The sequence below is a fragment of the Vicugna pacos genome, unplaced genomic scaffold (assembly GCF_048564905.1).
Source record: "Vicugna pacos unplaced genomic scaffold, VicPac4 scaffold_106, whole genome shotgun sequence".
In the NCBI taxonomy this organism is placed as follows: Eukaryota; Metazoa; Chordata; class Mammalia; order Artiodactyla; family Camelidae; genus Vicugna; species Vicugna pacos.
Genome location: NW_027328786.1, coordinates 513428 through 535776, shown reverse-complemented (window position 1 = coordinate 535776; position 22349 = coordinate 513428). Strand labels below are relative to the sequence as shown.

Genomic DNA, 22349 nt, shown 5'->3' with positions numbered 1-22349 from the left:
AAATTGTGGGAAAACTAAGTTCATGGCCCCAAAAAGGGCCATCTCTCAATGGGCTCTGATCAGTCAGTCCCCAGTGGTGGGCTAATAAGCAGAGACTATAGCACTTGGGGATTTATGTTAAACATAAAAAGGAAGGTATTTAAACATAATTATTAAACATCAGGTACGTTTATACTTTTGGCTGGATCATCTTATCTGGAGAGATTTAATAAGCAGAGAGTCTCCACTGTTCTAGAGATGGGCATGCAGGAAAATGATGTGGGTGGGTGGGCCATTCTCACCCACCCAAGATCACATGACTGAGTACTCACGGAATTAACACCTCTTGTATGTTATTACAGATGGGCTGTCCTCCCATGATTATTGTCAGCTGTGTCATCAGTTCAAGGAGACATCACATGGGTCACACTGGAATATTAGAAAGAAAATCTCATTTAAATTTTAGATAGCTCTAACATGAAATAAAGTCATTATTTTATGCCTAAAAAAATCTAAGGAGCAGAGAGTAAAGACACTCTTCATTGGGCAACTAAGAGAAAACCTGAAACAGGTTAGATTGTCAGAACACATAGCTGTATTCACACCTCTTCATTTCTGTATTTTTACAGCCAATACACCAGATCTCATGGATAAGTCACAAATCTGCCCTTAAAGAATGTGATGTAGAAACACGTGGAGTAGTAGTTGACAAAATGGAACAAGAACACCTTCATGGCTGGGTTGTTCTCATAGTCAGTCTGGTCCTTGGGAGCTCTGCAGCTAGAATAAAGAAAAGGTAAGTCTGTAAAACTGTGAACGGCTTTGAGACCCTAATCAAAGCCACGGACACATGAGTTAACACATTTAATATGTGTGTGTGTGTGTATATATATATATATACATATATACACACATACACACACACAATTCACACTGTTTTCATACCAGCTGTTTTGAATTTCTTAACATATCCACTATGTTAATTCCAACTGTACACACTGTTGTAAGAGTTTCTCCCACTAAGAAAGTGATATCCCACAAGGCAAAAAAAAAAAAAAAGTCACCTGTTCCTTAAAATTTATAAGCACAACAGTATCCAATGGGCAAGAACTGTCCTCTGTTAGGTGTAATTTGAAAGAAAGCTACTTCTAAACATCCTGCTAGATAATATTCTCTTGTCTCCCTGAAAGGCAGTAAGGTAGGACTATTGAAGAAGACAAACAAAACACGGGGCAACTTGCTAGAAGCATTTGGGGAACATAAAACGGGTCATCCTCCTAGTTCAGAATTTGAATTGGTCTTAGTATTTTCAGAAGATGACCACTGAGCAGACCACTGGGAGGACCACCCAGCCACATGCAATGTGTTGGAAGCACTTAACTTAGGCCGCTAAGCCGCTGGGTGGGATACAAGCCAGAGAGAAGAAACATTTATTATAGAAGCTGCAGCTGATGAGAATGGAGTTACACTAACAGGAACAGCATGGGGGGAAGACACATAACAGTGTGATTACTTGTCCTCTCCGTAACGCGCAAGCAAATCTGCCACTGGAACCACGACCCTCTTCCACTTATTTGCAATACAGAGACTATTTACTTTCAACAACAGGGTACATTATCTAATGTAATTGAAATTATTATTAAGCACTGACATATTTACACAGAGCTTGGACATTCTAAAGCTTCCTTTGTCCCTTTTACTAATGCAAAAATGGAGCTAATTCACTTCTCATATAGGCTAGAGAAAATAGGTTTGCAGTTGAAGTTAACTAAAGACTGTAATGTACTGCAATTGAAGTGCCTAAAAGATAGTCTCTGTTTTGACCTGGTTCTAAAACTGGTGTAGAAATTATCTCAGCTGCAGGAGGAGCTTACCAGAGTCAGTCATCATGATTGCCACTTTCTCATATATGGCGTTCAGGGTCACCATGATGATAAAACTGATATGGGAAGCAGTGATGGGCGTGGCCCACCTGCACAGTCAGGTACTTTTGGATTGGGTCTGTTCCATTCAGGTTCTTGGGAAGTTTTGCAGGAAATACAATGAACACTGAAAGTCCGTAGACAATGATCCCAATAACTGAAACAATGGTTAACAGGACCTGACAACCCAAGAACCCAGCAGCATGAGACTCACTAATGATCGTATTTTTACACAGAAAACTTGCCCCCAACCCAGCTTAAACAGAAAACATGCATGTGTTGTAAACTTCACATAAACGTGAGAAGTGATATAAATCGCACGTAAATGCCATAAGAGACGTGAATATCAGTCATGTTAAATTTTAGGGGAGGAGGAATGAAAGATGTCAAAAAGAATGAGTGCATCCACTAATGTAACACGCTGGCAGCAGGAGCAGCTGTGTGCAGGGCATAGGGAATATATGGGAACTCCACTTTCTGTGAATTTTTCTGTAAACCTAAAACTGCACTAAAGAAGGAAGCCTGTTAAGTATATTTTAATGGGTGAAAATGGGGTAACTGGTGGCATGATCTTTTGGAGGGAAGTCTGTGATAGCAGAACAAATGAAAGTAGCCCTTCTACATCTGTAGAATTACTTAGGTTATGAACTAGTTGTAACCCATGAAGGGGATATGCTTCCTTTCAAGGGAGAACCTATCACTGATTCAGGGGTCAGCAGGTGCTAGCTGTCGTCTTCATTCTGAATAGGACCAGTGAAGCTGTGGACATGCCCTGAGGGTAATAGTGGGAGTGACAGCAGGTCTCTGCTGATGAAAGCTTCACATGCTTTTCATACTCCTTGAGATCTTGAAATGGCAGGTATTCCTACTCCCTGCATTTGCACAAGATTCATGTCCCTAATCCACAGTAGTTTTGACTGTGTGGACCCAAGGGCAGCGGGGGTGTCTGAAGCAAAATTTGCACGTGGCTAATAGGGTTTCAGTTCCTCACTAGGCAGGTTTTTTTTCTGGCCACTGAAGAATGAACATTAAAGATCCCATTTTTAAACAGTTTTCCTTCCATCTACCTTCTTGGTCATAGTCCAGAAGCATGTACTCAGTGTCCCTGGCTGCTCCTGATGGGTGCCCCAGAGAGAAAGCTACAAAGAATGTGAATTTCAGGACTAAGTGAACCACATCATGTTATTTACAGTAATAGCAGGCGGCTGGCTTGCACCTGCATGGGAGAGCAGAGGGAGTGTTTACAAGCCCCTCCTGGAGCCACACTCCTGCATCTGGATCCCAGCTCTGATGCTAGCTGTGGGGCCTTGTGCAAATTTCTTAACCTCTAGGGGCTTCAATCTCCTCACCCATATAATGGGGAGATAATAATAGCAATTTATAGGACTATTGTGATGAGTCAATTATTTACTAATTGTGAAAACAATTGGAACATTAACCGCAGGCATGTGAAAAACTCTACCTAAGTATAAGCTATGAATATGGTGACCAAAGTCTTAAAAAGGTGTTTTTTCTTAGTTTTTAAGCCATCAGTTTGTAGAGAAAGCATTTTATTTTCTCCTCTACTCTCTTTCATCATCCTTTTCTTCACAGTTAAGTCTTCATGCTTGTGAAAGGAATAACTTTTTGGTGTGTTTGTGATTAAATGTGAAAATTAGTTAAGGCTGAGAAAAATGTATTATAGAAGGTATATTAAGCCTTCCTCTCTTGTACAGCTCATATAGGCCATTTAAATAGTATGCATTTTTTAAAAGTCTGCATAGTAATTTTTTAATTATGTATTAAGTAAACATAATAGTTAAGAATGCGTAAATACTTACTATTGCTTCAGCACACATCTATTTTTCAAAATCCTCACAATCACCCTGTGGGGAAGGTAATATTATATCTCTTTTACAGATGTGGAAATAGAGCCACATGGAGATGTTGCAATTTGCCCCAAATGAAGCAACTATTAAGTGAAAGTACTGAAATACTCAAAGAGCCCAAAGACACACTAACTGTATAGCACTGTCTCCTACATGGTCTGTAAAATCAATTCTAATTCATTTCAGAACTTTTACAAACTTGACACATTTCCATTTTTCTTCCAAGCACTTAATGGGTTCACTATTTCTTAAGAAACAGGAAAGCTTTCCGTTCTCCTTCCTCAAGTTTCTTCTTATTTATCATCTTTTCTGATCATAAATTTAACATTTGCTCATTAAAGAAAATTTGAAAGTACTCAGTAGTGGACAGAACTGCTGTCCTGGATCTGTCCCCAGTCTTAGAAGAGGACCCAGAACTTGCTTTAGGATAAATAACCTCCCTTTTGTTTTTAGTCCTGTGATTTAACCTCGATTGACCCACTCTTTCTGAAGCACCAGAAGTAGATCTCAGTTGGTTTAAGACAAATAATACCCCTCATTGTATTGGCCTTGCACATGATTGGAGAATTGGCAAATAACCCAGGAAGAGCCACTATTATGTGAGGAGATACATGCTGCTGCCCATGTGAAACATAAGCTTCTTCTATCAAGAGAGGAAGCTGCCAAAAGAGACCTGTCTTGGTTTGGATGGATGATCTGGGATGCTGCGTGCCTAGAAGCATCATGCTGAGACATCTTTGGACACAGAATGAAGACAGGACAAAAGCAGCCCTTGACATCATCTGGGCTAGAGTATCTCTCCTTGACTGAAGCCAGACCTCAGACCTGAGGTTTTCATTTACAGGAACCAATAAATCCCATGGATCCCCATTTCTTGGTTGTTGTTTAAACACATTGGAGATTGATTTTGTCACCTACAATCAAAAGACTCCAACTCTGAAAATGAATAAAAAATAAAATAAGAATAATGCTTCAACCTATAGACATAATTCCTTCAGAATGGTGCATTGTTTGTATATTACAAATCATTTTATATATTAATTTAATTCTCCAATCTATCATAAGCGCAACACTTTGACATGTCATAAAATATTTTCATGGACACACTTTTTCATGACTGCATACTATTCTACTTTGTGAAGAGTTGGAAGAATATTTTGGCTGAGATTTTATATATATATATACACATATAAAAGTATGTCTGTGACTTGCATCCATACTGACTTTTCCCTGCCATTTTGAAATAATTCCTGATTAAAAGTTTTTCAAAGCTGAATTAGTGGATTAAAACATATGAATATTTTTGACTCTTGATATCAACTGCCAGACTGCTTTCTAAGAAGGCTTGAGGAGTACACCAGAAATTAACACAGCATTGTAAATCAACCATACTTCACAAAAATTATCCAGTAACCTAGGCATGGGATTGGTGATCACTGGCAATTCATCCTCATAAACAGAGTTGTGTCACTTGAGAAGTGGAAAACTATTTCATTTTGATGTGCACTGAGTGAATTACCATTGAAGTGTGACATCTATTTTTTCTTTTGCGAATGTGTGTTCATCTTCTCTGCCTTCTACGCTTCTGAGATATTTTGATGTTACCTTTGAAGTGATCTGAACTCTCTATGTATTGAAGGAATTAGCCCCTTGTCGGATTTGTAAGCAAATAACATTCTCTGGTGTTTTGTTTAAAATTAGGATGCTCTGATGCATGGAAATCTTTGTATAATTTCCTCTGATACTTACTGTCCATCTAGAGGTTGTATACTCATCCATATTTATTTGTAGTTTTTTTTCTAATTGTGTTACTTTTTAAATGTTTCTGGAATTTATCACAATATATGGTTCACTGTATGATTTCAATCTTTTCTTTTCCCCCAAGTAGCTAACAAGTGTTTCATTCACTGAATAACCTTTATTTATCTCCCTGATTTGTAATGCCTTCCATCTCTTATATTAAATTATTATTGATATCAGAGCCCATATCTGGACTTCCTGCCTTATTTTATAATCTGGCTATTCTTGAACTAGTAAAACTCTCATTATCTTATTAATTTTTATATTACTAATATGATTTTATTCACAATAAACCCAAATCAATTTTATAACTTCTGATATTTTGGAAATATGATCTTTTAATCTAGAATCATGTGATTAAAGCACCTTTTATATCTTTCAGTAGTTTTTACTTTTATTTTTTGATAGTTCCTACTATCCTTTTGTTAGGCTATTCTTAGACATTTTACCTAGGTTGTTACACATGGAAAATTTTAGAAATTTAATGCCTCCATCTGGTCTCTTAATCAGACCCTGGAGAATCCTAAACCACTGATCTGATTTGAACAAATGAGGTGAAAAGAATTGGGGGAAGCACTGTGAGCAGAAGAGACTGTGGAACCTCCAGAGCGGCGCCCTGCATTGGCTCAGATGTTCTCTGGAAAAAGTTTCCTCTATGAGACTACATAGTTCCCAGCTTGACTTTCAGTTTTCTCAGCATTTCACATTAGATTTTAAAAGTCTGTGGCAGGTTCTTACCCAGAAAAAGAGCACTTGCGCAAAGGGTTATATGTATACACTTTCCCCAGGTGGTAAAGGGAACACGCTCTTCTTCCTAATTAAAAAAACAAGTTTAGTCAATCAAGGGATTACACCAATGAAATGATATTTCTCCTAACTGGTCAGTAAATCCTAAACATAATATAAAAAAAAAATTTCAGACATAGCCTCCTTGTTTGTAAATGCATGGGTTTTTTCCTGTTTTTTTTCCTTTTCTTTTCTGTTAACGATGTCAAACACACAACAAAATATGTACAGTGTTCGTTTTAATACTATTTTTTGAAAATGCACATGTGAACAGTAAACTGTTTCCCTGCCATGGTCTGAGCACCTGATGAGGCCAAGATTTAAAGCTCTATTCCTTAGCTTGCCTTTGATTTCAGAAGTGAAGGTAGTGACAGCTTAGGGTCTGTGCAGGACAGAAAGAATCACAGTTGTCTGCAGCTAACTGGTGTCCACTGTGTGTTTCTTGGTTGAGATTTATGTGTTAATTAGCTACAACTATGAAGTTTAAGAGTTTCCATTTTAGAGTTTATATTTAGAATTTTTTAAGAGATGAAATCAGCAAGAATCAAGATTTAACTGGATTATAAAACCAGATATAGTATAATAATAGCTGTAACTAAGTACATGGCCCTTCCTCTGTGCCAGGAAGCCTTCCAAGTAGATTCTATACATTACTTCGACCCGTCCTTACCACTGTCATGAAGAAGCAACTCTCTTATTCTTATTTTATAGGAAACTATGGCACAGAGAAGTTAAGTTGTCCAAGATCACTCAGGAAGCAAGCTGCTGTGTTCAAATATGAATTTAGGCAACTTCATTTGCAAGATCTCACTACCACAACGCTGGCCTCTCTAAACAATGGAGCATGCTTTCTCAAGTAAAGTAAAATACTTCAAATAAAAAACTAAAAAAAAATAAGGCAATTTTTTAAATAAGGAAGAATGATAAAGTTAAATGAGTCTTCATCTTCAATTTTTCAACAAGCATGTCCCAATGAAAATTTAAACTTATTAGCTTGCAAAATTAAATTTAAACTTGGCAGTTTAAATGACCAAAAAACTTCTCTTCAGTATTTTTTGTATGCTGCCAATATGATAAGTTTTTGTTTTTCAGGACTCAAAAGCATTATGAACATCTAATTTTGTCTAAGATTCAGCTTTCATCTCTGAATGTACAGTCTTTCACCAACATATGCTTTTACCCCCATCTTCAGTTGTAAACAATGGGAACTATTCATAATGGGGATTATTAGAAGCTTATTACATTGTAAAAGACAAATGTCACTTTCTATTGGTAGCTGAACCTCATTTTTTTCCATTTATAAAAAGAGGAGTTTGACCTGCTCCCTCCATATCTTTTCAGTGCCAACATTCTGTAGATCTGTGATTCAATTTATTAAATCTATATTTGGAGACATTTTCAGATACTCCTAGTAAAAGCATTTTTTTCCCAAGAGTTATTCATTCTCACAACCTACTGTCCTGCTGCTGCTGACTGCAAGCACCATCAGCTCTAAATTATCTCAGCTGATGGAAAGAAGCAATAATACAAATGACTCAAAAATCATCTTTTCATAGCTCTGGAATGTTGATACAAAGATATACAGTTTTATTTTTTTAATTTTGCAGCAGGAGTGGCAGCAATAAATTTACATTTCCAGTTATGTAAAATGACTAGCTCAAACACTGCTCAAACACTGATGGCACCTCAACAAATGTTTCCCTGCTTCTTCTACCCTTTCTCTGACTTTAGGATGAGAGCCATGCTGCTTTGTGCACATCCCAGTAGGAAGGGGGAGCAGTGACCGGGACTTAGTTCAAGACAAAGGGGCACCTAGTCTATGATGAAAAGGAGGCCACAATAATGAAGGCGCATTTAAAAAAATGGGAGTCAACTATAAAAACCAATTTCTCTTTCCTTCTACATCTATGTCATTGCAGCTAATTTATATTTTGCATTTTTTATTGGTGTCATGAAAGGATACAAATCAATGCCTCTTTTCATATACACTTATACCAGTCTTTTTCTTTTCCCCCTTTTTACTGTTATTATGAAGGAAGAACCTCACTTCTCTTCTGTGTCCACCATTCCAGGCAGTGCTCCTTCAACTTGGCTGCACATTAGAATAACCAGAGGAGCTTTAAAAACTTCCCTATGCCAGAATGCGCCCCCAGGCCACTAAGTACAATCAGAGTTTGCAGTGATGGAACCCAGGCACCAACATTTTTTAAGGTCCCCTGGTGATTCCAACACGCAGCCAAGGCTGACAAGTCCAGAAGTAAACAGAATAAAGTGCATCTAAACAGCGCCCGCTTTTCCTGGGTAATCTCATCTATCTCCACGTGGGGACACCTCGCCTCCTATTCTGGCCAGACTTGTTCTTCCTGCTCAACCGTCTCCCATTTGTACTCAAGTTCTGCCTGGCACCGCTTCCAGAACTCCAAAAGTAAGGTGACTAACAGAGAGACAGAACAGCAGAATGTGGATCTTCAGTGATGCCTGATGCTTCAGAAATCTGTACTTAATATTTATTACACTTAACACTTTGGTAAATGGTTAATAAAATCACATTTTATTTATAGGCGATACTAAAGAAAAAAATGAGTTAATACCTTTTGTTTAAGAAAAAAGAAAATGTAGATAATTTATTGAACGTTTGGAAACAGACTAGCTCTCTAGCTCAAGGGAAAGTTATTAACGTGATGGTCAGAGGCAGGTGACTGTGTCTGATGCTAAAGTACCTGCTACCAGCACATTATGCCCACTAAAAACACAAATATCGGGGGGAAGGGTGGGTATAGCTCAGTGATAGAGCACGTGCTAAGCATGTACAAGGTCCTGGGTTCAAGCCCCATTACCTCCATTAAAAAAAAAGTAAAAAAATAGCACAAGTAACTGTCACAATTTAAAAGCACTGCACGGTTCACCATCCAAGCCTTCTCCTCACATCCCTCTGTCTCTTCTGTCCAAAGGACCTGAGGGTGGGGAAGGGGATGAGAATGCTTTAGTAGCCCCTGCATTTCTATTTTCCACCACCCCAGTCACACAAACTTAAAATAATATTCTTAAATATGGAAAACTGCCATTTTTCTCAATCATCGGTAATGTAATTTTTAGAAATCGTCATTGTGTTTTAAGACTCGTAACTTTAAATAGTAGACAAAAACAACATGAAATGTTAATTGAAAATGTGGCTTCAGGGTGAATCCCCTAAGCCCTTCTTCCCACCAGACTGTTACCCCTAGGCCCCAACTCTAGAGAAATTGCAGAATAACCACTGTGTCCTCCACCATTGTACCTGAGTCTCTACAATGCTCTGAGAATAAAGAGGAAAAAGACACAGTCCCTGCTTCCGGGAGCTCCTAGGTGCACAGGACTCATTGTGAAATGATGGCTGAGGAGGCGTGTTAAGAGGGCTTGGATAACAGTCAGCAGAGGGTGCTCGGGGCAGGGAGCCGGAACTGTAGCCAAGGCTCTCCCAGAGGAGAGAACCACTGTGGTGAGCTCTGAGATGCCCTAGAAGTGATCAGGTGAACTTATAATGTTAAGGCCATTTCTCCCTGGGGAGCTGCACATGCAAAGGAGGGAGGCCAAAGAGAGCCAGGTCCCTTCCAGGAACTGCAAATAGTCTAGAAGCGAGCACAGGGTGTGGGAGGCAGGTGAGGCAACCAGGTGGAGAGATCACAGGGGCACATCACAAAGGACTCTGTGTGCCTCCAAGGTAGAGGAGACATGCAAAGTGATCTAGAAAGAGACAAGATAGAGGCAGGGAGGACTATTGGCAGGTTCATGTGAAGGCCTGCTGAGGCCCTGCCAGGAGGAGAGAGAAGAAAACATTTCAGCAGGTGGACGGATTGGCCACAGGTGTGATGGAAGGGCAGGAAGAGGTCAAAGATGCCGGCCAGCTTTCTGGCTTTGGCAGTGTCTAAATTATAGTGCCATTCCCTGAAATAAGAAGGGCAAGAACCTCCTAGAGGAAAACATAGGCAAAACATTATCTGACATACATTTCAAAAATTTTCTCCTAGAAGAAATAAAAGCAAGAATAAACAAATGGGACCTAATGAAACTTACAAGCTTCTTCAGAGCAAAGGAAACCAGAAATAAAACAAGAAGAAAACCTACGGAATGGGAGAAAATTTTTGCAAGTGAAACCGACAAAGGCTTGATCTCCAAAATATATAAGCAGCTCATACAACTCAATAAGAGAAAAATAAACAACCCAATCCAAAAATGGGCAGAAGACCTAAACAAGCAATTCTCCAAGGAAGACATTCAAATGATCAAAAAGCACATGAAAAAATGCTCAATATCACTAATCATCAGAGAAATGCAAATCAAAACTACAATGAGGTATCACCTCACACCAGTCAGAATGGCCGTCATTCAAAAATCCACAAATGACAAATGCTGGAGAGGCTGTGGAGAAAGGGGGACCCTCCTACACTGCTGGTGGGAATGCAGTTTGGTGCAGCCACTGTGGAAAACAGTGTGGAGATTCCTCAAAAGACTAGGAATAGACTTACCATATGACCCAGGAATTCCGCTCCTGGGCTTGAATCCAGAAGGAAATCTACTTCAGGATGACACCTGCACTCCAATGTTCATAGCAGCACTATTTACAATAGCCAAAACATGGAAACAGCCTAAATGTCCATCAACAGGTGACTGGATAAAGAAGATGTGGTATATTTATACAATGGAATACTACTCAGCCATAAAAACCGACAACATAATGTCATTTGCAGCAACATGGATGCTCCTGGAGAATGTCATTCTAAGTGAAGTAAGCCAGAAAGAGAAAGAAAAATACCATATGAGATCGCTATTATGTGGAATCTAAAAAACAAAAACAAACAAACAAACAAAAACAAAGCATAAATACAGGACAGAAATAGACTCATGGACAGAGAATACAGACTTGTGTTTACCAGGGGGTTAGACGGTGGAAAGGGATAGACTGGGATTTCAAAATTGTAGACTAGATAAACGACATTACACTGTATAGCACAGGGAAATATACACAAAATGTTATGATAAATCACAGAGAAAAATTGTGCCAATGAGTGTGTATATGTCCATGAATGACTGAAAAATTGTGCTGAACACTGGAATTTGACACAACATTGTAAAATGATTATAAATGAATAAAAAATGTTAAAAAAAAAAAGAAGGGCAGGAAGAGGGGCAAGTCATGAGAGGAGACAACTGATTCAGTTCTGGCTGAGTTCCTGTGGGCTCCAGGAGAGATGTGCAGTAGGAAAATAAAACTCTAGAAATCGGGAGAAAGTTCTAGGCTGAGCCAAGTAGTTTTACTGTTTCAAGAGGCTAATGGGTGTGAGTGGACAAGCTCACAAGAAGTGTATAGGGATAGCTCTCACCCTCCTGCATATGGGATGCATTTGGGAGCCTTTAAAAAATAGTGCACCACAGCCTGGAGTGGGGCCTTTGTACTGTTTATTATTTTTTAAATACTTCTTTTCTTTTTGTGGGGAGTATTGAGCATTATTTGTTTTAATGGAGGTACTGGGAATTGAACCCAGGACCTCTTGCATGCTAAGCACGTGCTCTACCACTGAGCCGTACCCTCCCCACATTTTTTTGTTTTTAGACACTAGCTCTACCGAGCAGTCAGGGTTGAGAATCAACCTGCAGAGAGCAGAGAGCCTTGGGGTTAGAGAACAAGGAGAAACTGCCCAGAGCCCTGTAGACCCCACCAGGGGCAGCCGGAGACGCAGGGAGCCTCAGAAGTGCTGTGAGGAATGTGAACTCAACACTCCCCAATGGCAAAGATGACAAACATGTTTCAAGCACCCACTTCCCAGCAGTGTTTGTTCTGACTTTACTAGTTTTCCAGTAATACTGAGTGAGAATAGAAATTATCTGGACACAGGGATCAAATTCAAATGCTGATTATGACCATTATTAGCTGCGTGATTACTGATTAAAAGTTACTCGTCTGCCACGTGTAAAACGGGGGACCAAGCACCGTGCTTGTGGGCTGATGTGAGCGTAATGAAATGACATCTATAAAGGCGCTCCTGACTCTCAGAAGTAATTGCTACTATTGTCCCCAACTGGGACACCAAGAAACAGAGGCACAGAAAGCTTCAAACATTTGCCCAAGATGAGGGTTGAGGTCAGGAATCAAGCCAATGACTTCTTGGATCCAGAGCCCAGGATCTTCTTACGAACAACATGGCACTGCCCAGGCTCCCTGCTCCAAAACCAGCCTCCCTTTGGCTCAGTTCCATGGCATCTGCGCTGCACAGATGTCCTCACTGCCTGCCTGCCCTCCCGGTGTCTGACCCCGGCACTCCTCCCTCTGCCCCACATAGCGCTTCCTTGGGCACACCATCGCTCACGAGGCCATTGTTGTGGCTACTCGGATGTTTACACGGAAACGCAGGTGGCAGCCCAGCTTTTTGCTATACATGCTGCTGTCAGTGGAGGCAAAGAGCTCACAGTTGGTGGGGGAGGCCACTTGTGGTCTCCTCCTTGGCTGGAGAGCTGGATGAAATCCAGTTTCCCTTTGCAACTTAGGCATCCAGCATGAGAGATATGTAAGGCCATCTGGCCTCTCAACATAGAAATGATGCCCCTGCAGTCGTTCTTAACATTGTAATCTCCTGGCTCCACCAGGGAGCAGAGGCCATGGCCTGTTGTCCACCAAGTTTTGTTTCCTTGCACGACAGCTACAATGGGGTGAGTTAACACCGGACCAGAAATTCTACAAAGCCCTCGTGTACTATTTCCTGACACTTGCAGGTCACCAAAATACCCCAGATCCTCCAAGTAAACCACTAGTAAGAGGAACTGAGCTGGCTCGTCTCTCAGACCCCTGAGGGCAGGACTGATTTGGCCTCTCCTGCTCTCGGGATGATCCGTTCTCCTTCTGTGTGCCCTTCCCCGAGTGAAAGGGACTGTTCCTTGTTTATGGGCTAGGGAGTATTTGTGGCTGTCTGATCAGAATCTTCAAAAGTAGAGCTCTTGGTGAGAGTGGAAGCATGGCACCCACGTCTCATGAGCTCAGCTACTCAACAGCCTCATCTAGCTAAGACTGTAGCCAAAACCAGGGGTCCATGCTGTTGAGTGTTGGGTCTGGAGAGCAATGCCTTCGCCACTGAGAAGCTGCCCCACCACTTTTGACCTTGTCCCCATTGAGAGGGAGGTGACACATCCATGGGATGAAAGCCACGAGGGCACTAGGTGACTGTGGACCAAGCTGTGACTGGCCGGTCCTGCCCCCCCATGTGACCCATGTTAGCCTCAAGTGCAGAAAATCCCCAAAAAGACCCCTGCTTGAGTGAATGGGTCACATATAAGCCAACTGTTCTCGAGCCGCCTAAGAAGCAACACAGTATATACAGTGAGCCACCCACTCACTGAAGTCCCCAAGGCTCACAGCTCCCTAATGTGACACCAGGTAATCCCAGCAAACAGAAGACCCTTACTTTATAATTGACTTGAGAATTCTACTACCAACACTGCCTTCCACCTTCCACTTATAAAGTTCTTTCCACTCTGTCCCCTGCTCTGCAATTGTGCAATCAGTCCAGAGCTCCTTCATGAGACAGGAGGGAAGGGGGCAGGGCACAGCCATTAAAAGAATGGCACAGCCATTAGCACCGAGACGGTGGAAAAGTCAACTCCCAGTAGAACTTAAGCTTCAATACACACTCACTGAAATACAGCAGGATGCTAAATGGCACTCCTACAGGTGCCAGGACAGGTTCAAGGCTGACCATGAAAGGTCAAAGGGTGAGTGGTGGCCCAATTTCTGGTAATCGCAACACCTTCCCCAAAGCGGTTGGAATATTCCTCCCACTTATTAGCATATGAAGATACTGAGTGCATAAAAACTAACAACCACACCTCGTGGCTGCTCTCTCTGCTGAGGGAGACAGCCCACACTATGTCTGTGGAGTGTGTATCTACTTTTCTTTAAACTGGAGCACCCAACCCTCACGCCTCATGGCCTTTCTGTTGCCTTCTGAAACAGCCCACTCTGTCTGTGGAGTATATATCTCTCTGAATAAATCTACATTTACTGAATTGTGGCTCTCTCTTGGATTCGTTCCTGTGCAAACCAAGGACCCACACATCACGAGGTGCATCTCAGGGACCCAAATAAGACCTGGGATACGGCCATCCTCTCCCCCACATTTTCCTGTATCATACATTCCTTCCCAAAGGATCTCACCTTGTGCACTCCAAAGTAGACAGCACTCATGTGTCCTGACCTGGATCTGCTTCTGCGTTTATCATTTCTTATGTCCACTAGAACGTCATCTTCATGAGGACAGGGATTTGGTTCTGTTCACAATGAAGCACCAGCACATGACAGGTGCTGGAGAAGTATTAGCTGAATGAATGAGCTGTGGGAAGTCCTGGGAATTCAACCTGGAACTCCTAGCCACTTGGGCCCCAGCTGACTCCAGTTGCTTCCTGCTACTCATGGCTGACCTCTTGCCACCACTCTCTGCTCTGCCATCACCTGAGCCTGGATGAGCTGAGATGAGTACACACCACGGAGAGCATGGTGAATGGTTCACGTTGTTGCAAAACACTCGCCCTCTGACTGCCAGGGGTTACTTAGGATGGACAAACTGAAGGGAGCACCACGTGCACCGCCCTACCCTACAACTCACTTGAAGCACCAGAACTGCAAACATGGGAAGCGCTGGCCCTTTCCAACCTAAGGAGAGGGACTATGGATGAGAAGAGGGTCTCTGTCAACTAACAGTCTCTTTAAAAGCCCAGTCTTAGAAAAGCTCTTTAAAGACACTTTTGGTATCTTCCTTGTGTTTCGGTAATCCCTCTAGATTTTGTCATTTTAATCTATGCATCAGAAATACAGATGCTCTTGAAATCTCTATTGATTTTCAATGAAGAAAATCCTCAATTTCCTTCTCTGCTAGGAAAATTACTGCACTTTATATAAAAAAAAGCAGCTTCCCTTTTCAAACACTTAATTTCACAAGAATCAGTGAAGCAGGACATGAAAATCTCGCTGTGCTTTATCACCTACTGGTGGGCAGGAATGAAATGAATGAGTACTGATCTCATGAGACGGCAAGGCTGGGGCTGTCTTATTCCTGCTACAGATGGAAGGGTACATATCTGTGAAGGGGAGGAAGGACCAAGGATGAGAAACCAACATTTACTAACCCGTTTCTCTTTTTCAGAGTCTCAGACAAAACACTGTGATTTTATAAACAAAACAAGAACATCTGCACCCTTTTGTAAGCACGTTACAACTTTACTACTACACACGGCACTCTGTCATTGACCTAAAGGCGAATGACAGACAAGAAATTTGCAGGGATCTTATTCTGTGCTCATCCCTTTTGGTCTTTGGAAACTCAGGAAGTTTGCCTCCTCTCCCTGAGTGTCGTTTTTCTCATCTTTCAAATGGGAGTGTAACAGTCATTCATTTGCTCAGTGTCCATTCGACAACAGGAGACGGCTTATGAAAACAATAATAAAAAAAAGCAAAACAGCAATTCTGATCTATGCTTCTTCCTCCTCCTCCCTGAACATGAACTTACAGGCTAAAATGGCATCTTTCACTAAATCCCGAACGTAAGGAGCAGTTCTGATAAGGAAGTCACAGGATTGCAGGTGTAACCGAGAAATGACCCAGTGAAAAAGAATGAGTTGCCAGCAAATCCTCAAAACCCGTAAGGGTGCAAACCCTGGGAGTTACAGCCATGGGTGGGAGTTCCTTAGTTCCCCATTTCACAAAGCCGAGAACTTTGCAGGGCCCATGAAAGACACAGATAGCCCAGTAAAACCACACCATGTTTTGGAGTACACCGGGGCCACATCGCTGCTGACCTGCACTGCTGTGTGTCCCAGAGCAAGAGCCCTGGACGGGGGTGACTGTGTTTGAGGCTGGACAAGAACTTCCTGTTCTGTCTCTTTTACTCTCTCTCTTCCTGCAATAAAACAACTGGTAGGACTCTGGTGGGGAGCACTGCACCCACATTCTCTGGGAAAGCACACACCAGACAGCTCTAGCTGATCTGAGAGAGGACTATATATACTCCAAAGTCAGGCAGAAGGCTGCCTGTGGCCTTGGGAATCCAAACTAGCTTGTCCTGTTAATCAGGATATTACACATCTAAAGAAAGTGTGCACCAGATGAAGACGATGCCTTAGACAACATCGGTGGTTATGTCCAGCAGTGTCTAAGGACAAGTCATGCTCTGGTAGACGGGAGCATTTTGGTTGCTTTAAGAGTTTGCTACTGAAGGGCCAGGACATTTCATTGGGACTTGAAACTCCAGACCTCTTTACTCACAAAGGCAGACAAGTTAGGTGAGCCAGGTCAGCCTTTATTCCAACTTCCTAACCAAAAGTCTATGAGGTCGAAAATATATTTCTCAGACACTTCTGCAACAAGGGTTCCAGATGTGGCTTTAAAAATGCCCATCAGAGACTGAGATTTGCAAATATTAACTACTATATATAAAAATAGCTAAAAAACTAAATTTCTTCTGTATAGCACAGGGAACAATATTTAATATCTTGTAATAAACTTTAGTAAAAAAATATGAAAAGGAATTCATACATATATATGTGAATATGAAGGACTGGAACATTGCGCTGTACATCAGAAATTGACACATTGTAACTGACTATACTTCAATTAAAAAATATATATATATATATTGCCCATCAGCAGCATCTGAGTGTCACTGAAAGCAGAAACCCAGATGAATGGAGGCAGAGGTGGTTGAAGGAGCTACGTTATTTTGCTGGGGTGGATGCAGCCGGCATGGCAGAGATCTAGAAGGAATGCGCACAACAGCCACTCACTATCTGAAAGTGAGTTAGTTTAACAGCTTTCTGAAATCCTCACCGCCCCTCCTGATGAGCCAAGTGTCTGGCGTTTCTCTGGAAATCACTAGGCGCAGCCTGGAACTCAAAGGTAAAAATTAAAAAGTGCAGTCAAGTAGCAAAGAGACTGGCAGGACACGTTGGACAAAAGTAGGTCAGAGTCAACAAGGAATGGGGAGGGGATAGAACGTGTGTTGAGGACCCTGAATTCAGGGGTGGATTGTCTATGTTGAGTATTCTGAGTCAGTATGATTAGATGGATTGGTGTGGACTATGGACTAAAATGGTGGCCATCGTTCAGATAAGTGTGTGATTTGGAGTATATTTATTTGAGGAGGGGTTTTTTTTCCCCTTCAACATTGATCATTTCTAGGGAGCAGAAAAATATTCTGCCACACAACATATAAGTGGAAAAGAGATGCTATGGGATGATGGTGGTATGAAAAATTTCAGTACTGCAGTTTCAAGCTTTCCTTAATGAGATGCACAGCAGTAGGTACTTAAAATAAAATAAGGTACTTATAATAAAGACATCATCATATGTACATATCATTTAAGATACACATATGGTACTATAAGTGGGCCTGAAATGTGTTCTGCATTCTAAAATCCGATGAAATAAAATCAGTAGTTCAATATGCCTGTCGGCTCTAAAAACATGATGTAGCTCATGATCACAGAAAGCAAGATCAGCTAGGAAATTTGAGATTTGTCGTTTCCAGTGTCAAAGTTAATATTTTTTGCTTTACTTAAAAAGCATTTTTTTAATTAGGTCTGTCAGCATCCATTGGTATATGGGGTTCAGTAGATGTGTTCAGATGTTCCAGACAGTGAATCAGAGCAAAGACTGAGGTTTAGACAGTAGTTAAATGCCTCACCCGTGTGATCAGCATCCACAAACTGCTTTACTGAAAATCCTTAAAAGTGAGAACTTCATTAAAGCAACGATAAGTGAGGGGAAAAAATAGCTACAGACTAGTGGAAGTTTTGTAACGTGTAACAATGACAAAAGGCTATTCATGAGCATATTTTTAAAAACCCCTACACTTTAATAAGAAAAACAACAATCTGACAACAGGTTGTACACTGCTGTAGGAGAATCCATGCAGGTGGACTCTTATGTGAATGGGGCTGGAGCTGTAGAATTAGTTAGTCTTGCAAGTAACTCAGTTAAACACAAATGCAAATGGGATACACTTCTAGACTATCTGAGTAAACATCTTGGAAAACTTACTCCTCTATGAAGCAATGACAATGGCTTTGTAAAATTTGTCAAAATTAACCTCTGTAGAACTCTGGAAATTAAACCAACACTTCCAGCAATTCGGGGAGTCTTTATTTGAGAAAAATAACCCAGCTAAATCTCCATAAAGATAGTGAGTTTTGAGGCATTGTAACTTGATCTACCCCATCCCTGTATCCTCACCTAAATGGTGGCCTTTATAAGCAATAGTCTCACAATCAAGGTAGGGGCAGAAGTGATTTAAAGTTACCCAAAAAATCCGCCCCCAGAGAGCTGTCACTATGTGACCTGTCACAAACTCATGCTGTGCAAACAGCCTGTCCCCAGAGTGTGTGTGGGAAACAATCAGCAGTGAGTATCTAACATTACAACTGCCTGAGGCAGTGGGACCAGTAGAGGCTAACTACGTGCTGACTAGGAAACTTAGAAGGCAAAATTGATTAATGAGACGTTCTGGGGGTGAAGGTAGGGTTAAAAAGCTCCAAAAAATTCTGAGAATTGTAGAAGGCAATATACATGTGTGGCACATGGCAAGGAAAGATCTGAGAAAATCCTAAGCCTTCAACTCTGGCTGAACTTGAGGTTCTGCATAAGCAAGAACTAAAGGATACGGAAGAGCTGCTGACTGCATGCCGGTGCTGAGGGCATCCCTCAGCACGTGGACACACAGCCACCTGGCAACAGCTCAAACGATTGTCTCCAGGCATTGAAAGAAATCACTGTCAAATCATTACTACAGTGATGACAACTAGGCTTTCTTCACACACACTGATCTCATGGTCATGCATGATAAAGAAAACAGACTTTACAGAATTTGTTCAGGAAAGTAACTAAATAAATAGCAGCAGCAGCAATGACAATGAAAGCAACGATAAACCCTGGAGATGAGGAAAATCAGGCTTTCAGATCTGCCACATTGTAATATTTTAAATGTCCAGCTTTCAACAGAAAATTACAAGATGTACAAAGAAACAGAAAAGTTTGGTCATAACAGATGGGGAAAAAGTAGTCAACAGAAACTCCCTGAGGTAGCCCAGACACTGGACTTACTAGACAAAGACATAAATAAGCAATTACACATATGTTCAAAAAACTAACAGAAACCATGCCTAAAGGATTAAATTATGTGCTCATCTCATTGTACAGAGAATAACAATAAATAAAATTTATAATAAAAACCAACTAGAAATTCTAGAGATACAAATATAATGACTAAAATAAAAACTTCAATAAGTGGTTTCTCTGTAGATATGAACTTGTTGAAGAAAAAGTCAGTTAAATTAAAACTACTGAGATTTCCCTGTCTGTGGAACAGAAAGAAAAATGAATGAAAAAAAAATGAACACTGTGTCAGAGATAGGTGGGACACCATCAACAATACCAATACACACATAATGGGAGCGCCAGAAGGAGGGAGAGAAAAAAAGGGGCAGAAAGAATATATAAAGAAATAATGGCTGAAAACTTCCCAAATTTGATGAAAATATTAATTTGTACATCCCAGCAGCTCAACAAACTCCATGTGGTATAAACTTAGAGACATCTAAAATAGGCACATCAGATTCAGTGTGTCAAAAGACAAGAATAAAGTATCTTGACAGCCGAAAGAGAAAAGTGGCTCAACATATAGAAAGGCTCCTCAGTAAGACAGTTGATTTCTCATCAAAAACCATGGAGACCAGAAGGCAGTGGATGGTATCATCAAAGAGATAAAAGGAAAAGACTGTCACCAAGTATTTTATAGCCAGCAAAATGATTCTTTAAAAAAATTAAAGGAGAAATTAAGACACTCCTACAAAAACAAAATCTGAAAGAATCCATTGCTAGCAGGCCTGCCCTACAAGAAATACTAAGGATAGTCCAGCAGGTGTAAATGAAAGGACACTCGCCTGAAAAATAAAGAGCACTACTACATGAGTAAAAAAATAAAACAGTATAAATCGGGCATTACATGTAAATGTTTTGTTCTATTTGATGTAAAGGACAACTGCATAAAACAATACTTATGAAACTGTGTAGATGAGCTTATAAATGTATAAAGGTGCAATTTGTATGAAAATGACAGCATGAGGAGGGGGAGGGAAAAGACTGATACCAAAGCAAAGTTTTTGTGTACTGTTGAAATTAAGTTGGTATTCATGTGAACTAGATTGCTTTAAAACAAGATGTTAATTTTACTCTCCAGGGCAATGGAAGAGAAGGAGGAGGAGGAAGAGTAGGAGGAGGAGAAGAAAAAGATAAAATAAACAAATTAAAATGGCACACTTGAAAATGCTTACTATGTACAAAAATGTGTAGTAATAGAGGAATGGGAAAAAAAGACATATAGAAAGTAGACAGCAGTTGTAACTTCAATCTGATAAGAAATTACATTAATATAAATGAATTAAACATTCTAATCAAAATACTAAAGGCAGAAATAAATGGAATAGACAATAGATGAACAACAGAGAATAATCAACAAAAGGAATAGTTGGTTCTTTGAAAAGATCAATAAAATTGACAAATTTTATCTAATACTGAAAAAAAAAGAGAGAAGATTCAAATTACTAAAATGAGAAATGAAAGGAAGGATGTCACTACTGCCCTTACAAAAATAACAAGGAATATAAGGGAATACCATGGATAATTATATAGCCAATAAATGAGATAATCTAGATGAAATGGATAAATTCCTAGAAGGACATAAATGACTGAAGCTAATTCAAGGAGAAATAGAAAACTCAAATAATCCTACAGTAAGTAGTGACTGAAATAGCAATCCAAAACATTCACACAAAGAAATGCTAGGCCCGTATGGCTTTACTGGTGAATTCCATCAAGTACTTAAAGAAAAAACTAAAACAAAAACAAACAAAAAATGCTTCACAAATTCGTCTGAAAATAAAGAGGTGGGCACACTTCCCAATTCATTCAATGAGACTAGTATCACACTGATACGAAAACCAGACAAAGGCATCACAAGAAAACTAAAGACTATCTCTTATGAATATAAATGCAAAAATCCTCAACAGAATACAAGCAAATCCAAAACAGTAACATATAAAATAGACCACTATTAAGTGGGATGTATCCAGGTATGCAAAGGCAGTACAACATACAAAAGTCAATTCATGTAATACACCATATTAATAGAATAATGGATAAAAACTAGGAATAGAAGAGAACTTCCTCAACTTGACAGAGAACATCTATGAAAAACCTGAAGCAAAGATCATACATAATGCAGAAGCACTGAATTATTCCCTCCCAAAATCAACATTGTACTAGAAGTTCTAGTCAAATCAATCAGACAAAGAAAATAAAGCCTCTAGATTAGAAAGAAAGAAATAAAACTGTTTTGATTCCAGATGGCATGATATTATATATTGAAATCACAAGGAATCCACAAAGTAAAAATAGAGAGAAAAGAAAAAAAAATCCTCTTAGAATTAATAACCCAGTCTGACCAAAATTGTAAGACACAAATGAATATATAAAAATTAATTACATTTCTATTCAACAGCAGTGAATAATCTAAAAATAAAATGAAGGAAACCTTTTCATTTACAATAGCATCAAAAAGAATAAAATAATTAGTAATATTAAGAAAAATATGTGGAATACTGAGAAAAATATCTGAAACATGTATATTGAAAACTAAAATACTAGTGATAGAATTTAAAAATGACCTAAAATAAATGGAAAGCTCTTCTGTGTTCATGGATCAGAAGCCTTATTATTGTTAGGATGGCCATTGTCCTCAAAATGACCTATACATTCAATGCAGCTCTGGCTTTTTGGCAGAAATGAACAAGCTGATCCTAAAACTAATATGGAAATGCAAGATACCCAAAATAGTCAAAACAATCTTGAAAAAGAACAAAGTTTTGAAGTTTCCAAATTCAAAACTCACTAACAAAACTGTGATCCATACAGTGTGATACT

At 40.0% G+C, this 22349-nt stretch overlaps 1 long non-coding RNA gene across 1 annotated transcript in view; it reads right to left on the bottom strand.

The window, feature by feature from the left end:
- Nucleotides 1–311: 311 nt before the first annotated feature.
- LOC140694860 (uncharacterized) overlaps nucleotides 312–22349 on the bottom strand; it is a 36899-nt gene continuing 14861 nt past the window's right edge. Inside the window, exons 4-5 of the long non-coding RNA XR_012070504.1 lie at nucleotides 585–759; nucleotides 312–408 (exon numbers count right to left, since the gene is read on the bottom strand). This is a non-coding gene — a long non-coding RNA (uncharacterized lncRNA). The remainder of the gene's footprint in view (nucleotides 409–584; nucleotides 760–22349) is intronic.